The following is a 9,813-nucleotide window of genomic DNA, read 5'->3' on the forward strand; positions in this document are numbered from 1 at the left end:
CCTCAAAGACCACTGAGAATGACTTAATTCCATTTTGTTTTTTCTTTAACACTACACTCAGCAATAGTCCATCCATTAAATGGAGGTCTGTAAATAATCTAATCTGGACCAGATAATTAGAAAATGACACGCTATGATAGATAACTACATTGAACTACTTTGAACAGTAGATAACCCGGTACCCAATGCTGATCATTAATATATTCTCCACCCCCCCCTCCACATCCCCCCAAAAATATAAGCAGGTTACATCATTTTCCTTGCATCCCGTTTCGCATCTAAGCGCAAAGACAGTCATCACCCCCATACTAAAACATAGACTTTTTCAAATTGTCTCATAATGAAACACATGTTTTGCAACAAGTGGGAGTTCCCATCAATGGACAACTTGCATCATGTGCATTTTAGTCAGTTCCGACTGGTCCACATCTTACCAGCTGCTTACTGCAGACTATTGTGAGACAATTACTAGATTACCCATTTCCATGATATGATTTAAATGGTTTCGACAAGTTATGTTTGTGCCTAGCCGTAAGAGAATAATACAGAGCGAGATCATATTTCAACTGACACAGATCTTAGGACCATTGTCACCACTGTCACTAAACACAAACAACACTGAAAAATACAAAATAAAAACAAAATACACATACAAGATTACGATATTACAATAATTATAAGTTCCCTTCCTCGCGATCAAACTGTTATCAAATGCACTACGTCCCACGGATATGAACGTGTGTGTGTGTGTATGTATGTATACTTAGATAGTCAAATCAGGTCAAGGATTTCTCACTATACCGTTCTAAAATGGCCGCTTTGAAACAACGCGATATAATGGTATTTCCTTCAAAATATCAAAACATCGTACGAACTGCTGCCAGTATGATAAAATATCATCTACTGGGATAAATCAGACGATATACCTATACCAGACGTAGATTACACAATGCCTTCATTTGTAAAAGCATCCTCGAACAAGTGACGTATTCCCAATAAAATTCTCACCTGTCGACAGATTTGACAATCATGCGATTGTCATGGCCTATCTTGGGTCGAAACATGCCTAAGTAACCTTCTTTTATGCACAAATGGTTAAAAGAATCTTTTCATGTTGCCTCCAAACCAGAAACCAACGGAAGAAATACATTTCGGTCGCTTAACATATCAGCACGATTCTGTCAACGTGACTTGTCGCGACATACATTTAACCTCGTCACAAACAAAAATATAATATCGTGAATATGTGACTCAAAAGTAAGTGAAACGGAACAAAATTCAGAATACTTACTTTACATACAGCAAACATAAAGGGAATATGTTTTTTGAACCCAACACTCCCCAAACGAAGGTTATTTCACTGTTATAATTCCGTGTGTATCGCGTACGTCGTATTCTGCATTAGGGTCAACATCTTTACATTAACCTTTATGCTAATCGCGGCAAAGTGTTTCCCTTACGACTGGCTATAAATGTCACATGCACACAGTGTTGATTTGGATCGAAAGGATGCCAAGATCCCAATACTTGTGAACTGTTGTTTGTCTCAGTTTCAACTGATTATGCTATAAATACAGTTAATATAAAAATGACAAAAGTATTAAAAGAAATCTAATTGCACGTTATGGAACTGATCAAGTAACAAAATTCGATGACAAACGGAACAAAACATGCATCTATATTTACTGAAAATATTCGTCTGGGAATCCGATGCGTGATATCTATTATATAAGTCACAAACAATACCATCATTGGTGACAAAAATGAACTCGAGAACACCCAGTTGTTATAAAAACGTATATATGTCCCCGTGTTAACAGTTCGGTGCTATATTTTAGGATATGTCTGCAAAGAAGCTTCTGCTGTTTCTCTGTGTGTGACAATGTTTCATGGAGTAGTACATTGTATTGCTAAGTGGGATGTTATGCTGGTTCGTAGTACAAAATGAAACTCTATATAAATGTCAACGTTAATGCCACATTAAATTGATATAAAACCTCTCCGTCGTTACCCGTTTGACCAGACCAACAACATACAGTTTATGTAATATTTTATTATACAATGCATTTATCTCAACCAACTTTTCTTTCCTGATGCTGTGAAATAGAGCAGGCCGGACTTGTGTTTTTTATAATCCTGTTGTTTTCTTTTCCTAAAATACATATATTCCCTAGCCGATAGAAACATTTTGCCTTTGTTTAATAGATTTATTTCATTCTGCCGGGGTCGTTTGTGCAGGTGAGGTTGTCCGCTGCAGGAACAATCAATTGTATGTTGTCCTCTCAAAGAGCGAGCGATTATGGTTTTACGCCGTTTATAGCAATATTCCAGCAATATCACAGCGGGGGACACCAGAAATGGGCTTTACACAGTGTACTCATGTCGGGAATCGAAGCCGGGTCTTCGGCGTGACGAGCGAACGCTTTAACCACTAGGCTACCCGACCGCCCCCCTCTCAAAGAGTGGGGAGGGGTAGAGTTCTACATCAGTGCCGTAGCCAGCCGGGATCTCCTCACTTTGCCACCACCTATTGTTCCCAGTATGAAAATCAGTCAGGCATGCTAATTGGTTAAACAATAGAAGGCACCAGGGTTCATCTCAAAATTTTGATATATGATATGCACAAAAATTTCATTATTTTATTTTTATATAGCACTTCATATCATAGCATTAAATAACATTACATTTAGCATTTTGATACATTCATACACATATGACATACACACGATACTTATAACCTTGATATACAAGGCTTCTGCCACCACGACTGTTGGGAATGAACTGAATATCCACCTGTGCATTTGCCATTTTGCAGTGAAGGAACTGAAAATTAACCTTCTTATATAGCAGGATCTACAAACTGAACGTTGATCGTTAATCAGTAATTAATCAACAAATAAGAAAATTCGTTCACCAATATAGCGAGTGAACACTTTTGACATTAATTGAGGGGGTGAACTCAGTTCAGTATTTGGTGACTTTGATATGGCCCCCATGCTTGTATAAACATTGCTACTGTTATTCCCTGGTGGCCTGGTGGCAAAGTGAGGATACCACCCCCCACCCCCCCAACACCCCCCGGATTTTTTATTTTTTTATAGAAAACAGTTTTCCTTGTGACATATATCTAGACGATCACTGGGAATTTTATTTTATGAGGCATCCGTGAAGCAAGAGTATTATATTTCAGGAATTCTTGAACAGGTTGTACAGGTTAATATAAATAAAATATACTCATGCCGACCAATATACGAGCCAGGCTGCTACGTTTACAAGTTTTCATCCTGGACTAACATTTAGTCCCAGACAAGTGGCGGTCGGGTAGCCTAGTGGTTAAAGCGTTTGCTCGTCCCGCGCAAAATCCGGGTTCGATTCCCGACATGGATACATTTGTGAAGCCCATTTCTAGTGTCCCCCGACGTGATATTGCTGGAATATTGCTAAAAGCTCACTCACACTCACTCACTAGATTTGAGTCAGCTTTAAATTCCCCGGACCCGGGGACAAATGTCCCCAGCTCTTAATTACTGGAGGTAAGAGGCGACCGAAATGGGGAACCCGTGCAGATCCGGGTAAGAATTGATCTTCGTTAGAGGTGACTCACGGGATGGGATGGTCAGAGTCGCTGACTTGGTTGATGGTCGTAAAAGGCGACTAACGGGATCGAGTGGTCAGGCTCGCTGACTTGGTTGATGCATGTCATCGTATCCCAATTGCTTGGATTGATGCTCATGATGTCAATCACTGGATTGTCTGGACTCGATTATTTACAGACCGCCGTCATATAGCTAGAATATATCGCTGAGCGCGGCTTTAAACAACAAACAACAACAACGACTTGATTGATGCATATCATCGTATCCCAAATACGTAGATCGGTGCTCATGATATATGTTAAACACTGGATTTTCTTGTCCAGACTCTATTATTTACAGACCGCCGTCACATGGCTGGAATATATATTGTCTTATGCGTTTAATTTGACACTTTACATATCCCTTGAACTAATGGCATTGTGATAATTGTTCACTGGTTAACGGTTGGCAAGAAGGTGTCCAAAACAATTGAATGACCGTTGGGTAGATGCTGTACCGTATTTACCCTCATAAACGTCCCTATCTTCAGCCAGTTCCGATAGTTGTAACGCAGGCACGATTTCAAATTGGATCCTGGTGGTAAATATGAAGAGCCGGCTGTAAAAAGAGGTCCCGCGGTACATATGAGTGAGTGAGTGAGTATGGTTTTACGCCGCTTTTAGCAGTATTCCAGCAATATCACGGTGGGGGACACCAGAAATGGGCTTCACACATTGTACCCATGTCGAGAATCGAACCCGGGTCTTCGGCGTGACGGGCGAACACTTTAACCACTAGGCTACCCGACCGCCCCGCGGTACATATGAAGGCCGTGCAGTAACAAGAGACTGGGTGGTACTAATGGAGGCCTTGCAGTAACTAGAGACTCTGTGGTACATATGGAGGCCCTGCAGTAACTAGAGACTCGGCGGTACATATGGAGGCCTTACAGTAACTAGAGACTCGGTGGTACATATGGAGGCCCTGCAGTAACTAGAGACTCGGCGGTACATATGGAGGCCCTGCAGTAACTAGAGACTCGGTGGTACATATGGAGGCCTTGCAGTAACTAGAGACTCGGTGGTACATATGGAGGCCCTGCAGTAACTAGAGACTCGGCGGTACATATGGAGGCCCTGCAGTAACTAGAGACTCGGCGGTACATATGGAGGCCATGTAGTAACTGGAGACTTGGCGCTACATATGGAGGCCTTGCAGTAACTAGAGACTCGGCGGTACATATGGAGGCCATGTAGTAACTGGAGACTCGGCGGTACATATGGAGGCCGTGCAGTAACTAGAGACTCAGTGGTACATATGGAGGCCTTGCAGCAACTAGAGACTCGGCAGTACATATGGAGGCCGTGCAGTAACTAGAGACTCGGTGGTACATATGGAGGCCTTGCAGTAACTAGAGACTCGGCGGTACATATGGAGGCCATGTAGTAACTGGAGACTTGGCGGTAAATATGGAGGCCTTGCAGCAACTAGAGACTTGGCGGTACATATGGAGGCCTTGCAGTAACTAGAGACTCAGTGGTACATATGGAGGCCGTGCAGTAACTAGAGACTCGGCAGTACATATGGAGGCCTTGCAGTAACTAGAGACTCGGCGGTACATATGGAGGCCTTGCAGTAACTAGAGACTCGGCGGTACATATGGAGGCCTTGCAGTAACTGGAGACTCGGCGGTACATATGGAGGCCGTGCAGTAACTAGAGACTCTGTGGTACATATGGAGGCCCTGCAGTAACTAGAGACTCGGTGGTACATATGGAGGCCCTGCAGTAACTGGAGACTCGGTGGTACATATGGAGGCCGTGCAGTAACTAGAGACTCGGTGGTACATATGGAGGCCCTGCAGTAACTAGAGACTCGGTGGTACATATGGAGGCCCTGCAGTAACTAGAGACTCGGTGGTACATATGGAGGCCTTGCAGTAACTAGAGACTCGGTGGTACATATGGAGGCTTTGCAGTAACTAGAGACTCGGTGGTACATATGGAGGCCCTGCAGTAACTAGAGACTCGGTGGTACATATGGAGGCCCTGCAGTAACTGGAGACTCGGTGGTACATATGGAGGCTTTGCAGTAACTAGAGACTCGGTGGTACATATGGAGGCCTTGCAGTAACTAGAGACTCGGTGGTACATATGGAGGCCCTGCAGTAACTGGAGACTCGGTGGTACATATGGAGGCCGTGCAGTAACCAGAGACTCGGCGGTACATATGGAATCCATGTAGTAACTGGAGACTCGGCGGTACATATGGAGGCCCTCCAGTAACTAGAGACCCGTCGGCATGTGGAGGCCTATATTTTAAAGAATTTGTTTCAAGCTCAATTTGATTTACGTCATGTGTATAAGGTTGCAGAAGACCACGAAGTGACAAATAGCCTCATATCTAAAGTAACAGGCCCAATGACGCTTCAGACCAGACGCTAGCCTTGCTCCAAGTCTGTACTGAAAGTTACGTCCATTGATGAGCAGTTATTCTATCCCCTTAATAGGCAAGTCTAGATATGTGGACAGTACATGGACTCCAGACTCTTGTTGCGACAACATGTTATTATTGTTTACATAATCTAAAAATTATGATTTAAACTAATAAATATTACCTTAGAGACTTGTGCAAGTTTTATCAGACGCTAATATCAGAGGACCGGCCATGATAATAAACATGCAGTGTGTACTAATTATCAAATACGTTTTCAGTAATGAAATTTTCTATCATTGATAGACAAATACTACAGATGAGAGATTTAGACCAAAGACGTACATGTATGTACGCTCGTGATAAGACACACATCTAACTTCTAAGTCCTATATATCATGGATCCGAGTCTGTAGATTGACAATGGTTTTGTAGAAGGAAGCACGCACGGCTGTGGAATTGTAGGCGTTGTGTTGCTGTACTAATCATCCTACTGAGTATCTATATATTGGGTCAACTACGCACACAGCGCTCCTAAGGCAACGTCTTTATCGATTCTTTCATATCCCGTATATGGCTCCATCACATTGTCTCGTGTTAAACCTACGCATGACCACAAGCCGTGTTTACGCGATACATTCTAAGGGAGATAACTGTTATTGCTTTAGCGCAGAAACGGTCGCTTAGCGACTGACCAAGATGTCATTCTGGATTTTGAAATCTACTCTTCCGTTTTCGCAGGGATTTCCAGACCGACAGCTGGTTACATATTTAGATATGCCTTTATTTTTATTGCATGGAAATTGCGGATACATAAAATTGTAGTTAAAACTTCAAGGCCGTAGTTAACTTTTTTGACAGGAGGGTGGGGGGCAAATATTTGTACAAGTATCACTTTCCCCAACTTGTATTTTATGATTCAAATAAAACTGTTTAATATAAAACAAATCCTATTTGAATTATGTTCAATATGGTAAGCATTTATATATATCGGATTTAAACCCAATTAGGCAATTCATTAACCATTACTTATGATGGTAGTTTTGGGTTAGGCTCATACATAGGTATGTTGGTAGACTTACGCTTTGTCTCTGAAAATGTAGAATTTTGATAGAAACCAATAACTCCAATATATTGAAAAAGAGCCACACTGAGATGAGAGATTCAGCTTTTGAAAATTTTAGACTTGCCTCGTGTTTTAGGGCTATAGCATTACAGTAAGGGGAAGGCAGAAATAAAACTAATACAGTTCAGGTTCTGTTAGGCAGACTAGTGTTTTAGTAGTATTCTGTTTAACTTGCTCTTAAAGTGAAAAAATAAAAAATGGATTTATACCTGGAGCGGATTTACAATATGTTCGCCACTACAAATAATGTTCAAAACTGCTTGACTGCCGCTTCAGATTATTAAATTGAGATATTATATGTCTCAATAACTTCCTCAAAATGTAACGTTGACATGTAAAATGGTTCCTAAAACCTTTTTGAAAACAATACGATGGGTAAAATGCTAAACTTTATAATAATTGGGTTTAATAAGTAGAGAACATATTGTGAAAATCGTGTCATTAGGAAATAAGAATTAGAATAGTTCCAACAAAAGTGTGTTTGTTTGTTGTTTTAACGCTACAATCTATATGGAGGACCAGACACAGCTAGGATTATTTCATAGTAATAACATGATTGATTTTACATTCTTAAAATAAGACAATGGTATTTCATCACTAAATCTAAACTAAATGGATATTATGTAAACATTGATATTGCATCAGTTGAGATTTAATCACCTGCAAAAATATAACATCAAAATCATGTCCCCAAAACCAATTGAGTCAAATCATGTCCATTTATATACATTGTTACTTCAAACTAAACGGGTGTGTTCTGTGGTTGTATGGTTGGTTGGTGTGTTGTTTAACGCCGCTCTCAGCAATAGTCCAGCTATATGACGGCGGTCTGTAAATAATCGAGTCTTGACCAGACAATCCAGTGATTGATATCATGAGCATCGATCCACGCAATTGGGATCGATGACATGCATCAACCAAGTCAGCGAGCCTGACCACCCGATCCCGTTAGTCGCCTTTTACGACAAGCATATAGTCACCTTTTACGGCAAGTATGGGTTGCTGAAGACCTATTCTGCATGATCTGTTATGATGTAAATATATCTGTATGTGTGTGCTGTTGTTTTTTTTATATTCACACTGTCAGGTTGGTGTTAAAATATAAAGAAACGTGAAGATCCAGGGCAGAATAGGTCTTCAGCAACCCTTGCTTGCCATAAAAGGCGACGATGCTTGTCGCAAGAGGCAACTAACGGGATCGGGAGGTCAGGCTCACTGACTTGGCTGATGCATATCATCGTATCTCAATGAAGTTGATTTTAAATATGACCCCAATACTGTGTGGTTGCAAATGGATTTCTTACCCCAGTCTTTATTGAACCAATTTTTTTTACACAGAATTACCAAGCTACAGGTTACCTTTTTTTTACCACTGTTGCAGAAATGAATGATGGTTAAATAGACTTAATCAAATTTATAAACAAATCTTTCAGTTTCATAAAAAAAACCAAAAAAACACCTCGGTATACTCTCTTTTGCCCCTAAGTTTTATACCAAATGTGGGGACACGGGTGGCCCAGTCGTCTAAAGCGCCGCGATTCGCTGTGCAGAGTTGCGTCCCTTGGGCAGGGCAGAAATCTATGATTGTGGGTTCGAATCCCGGTTCGCCCCGATTATGTTTCTAGGTTTGTCGGCACCATACCCGTGCTCATGGGTTTCACCGAACTGGTAAACCTCTAAGACCTGCATCGCTTAGGGCTTTCCTCCCACATTCAGCTGACACGCCGCGATATAACTGGAATAATGTTAAAAGCGGCGTTAAACCCAACTCACTCACTCAGTGTACCAAATGTATAAACCTCCTAATTCTAGAATACGCATCTGCAGTATGGGCTGGTTGGTCTGTAAAATGAACCGTTAGACTAAAAATGAAACAGTAAGAAGCAACAAGGATTGCTACAGATATTTGGAATTAAATTTCAAAAGCTAGTATATTTTATGAAACAGGATGACAACCATAAGTTGTATAAGAAGCAGACAGAAACAGATTTTTACATTCTACAAATGTCTTAACAACAATGTTCCAGATTTTATTCATATTTAATTCCTTCAATAAAAACATTTTACTTATCATAACCTACGAAACAAATTCATCTCTCAATCTTCAGATTTGGAGTATCTAATCGTCACAGAAAATTCATCACAAATATTCAACAGAAAATACTTAGCATTTTTCTATATGGCGATCCAAACTCAGATGGCAGTGTCAACGCCTTCCTTTTATAGCTAAACCTTAGTATATTCCGTCAATTAAAATATTAAAATTCATGTTTTTGTGTCAATCATATTTTTGGGGAAATAATACTGTTCATTACATGTATTAATATATCAATAATTTGTACTTTTGAAAAGGAAAAGATCGAATATTTGGTTGTCAATAAAATATGGTTGATTCCAAACATAAAATTCGACTATTGATCTACACAGCGGCAGTGAGGCCATAATAAACAGGTATAGCCTTGGTTTCTAGGCCTATATTTGACTCATAGACCCTTTTATTTAGCGTGATGGATCAAATGTAATTTTAGCTATGAATAAAAAAAAAGATAATGTGAGTTATAAGAAAGTGAATATAATTTACTCAGTGAATGAAGCACATTTGGGCTCGCCTGTAAATATAGAGAAGTCTCACATGATAATGACAGAAAGACCCGGATGATGACATCAGACTTCATTTGG

At 40.4% G+C, this 9,813-nt stretch overlaps 1 protein-coding gene across 1 annotated transcript in view; it reads right to left on the minus strand.

The window, feature by feature from the left end:
- LOC139471815 (period circadian protein-like) overlaps window positions 1-1,401 on the minus strand; it is a 50,070-nt gene extending 48,669 nt beyond the window's left edge. Inside the window, exon 1 of the mRNA XM_071254313.1 lies at window positions 1,292-1,401. The gene's annotated coding sequence lies outside the window, so the exon portion shown is untranslated. The remainder of the gene's footprint in view (window positions 1-1,291) is intronic.
- Window positions 1,402-9,813: the final 8,412 nt, after the last annotated feature.

Source organism: Haliotis cracherodii, unplaced genomic scaffold, assembly GCF_022045235.1.
Source record: "Haliotis cracherodii isolate W230 unplaced genomic scaffold, xgHalCrac1.p SCAF_23, whole genome shotgun sequence".
Taxonomy (NCBI): Eukaryota; Metazoa; Mollusca; class Gastropoda; order Lepetellida; family Haliotidae; genus Haliotis; species Haliotis cracherodii.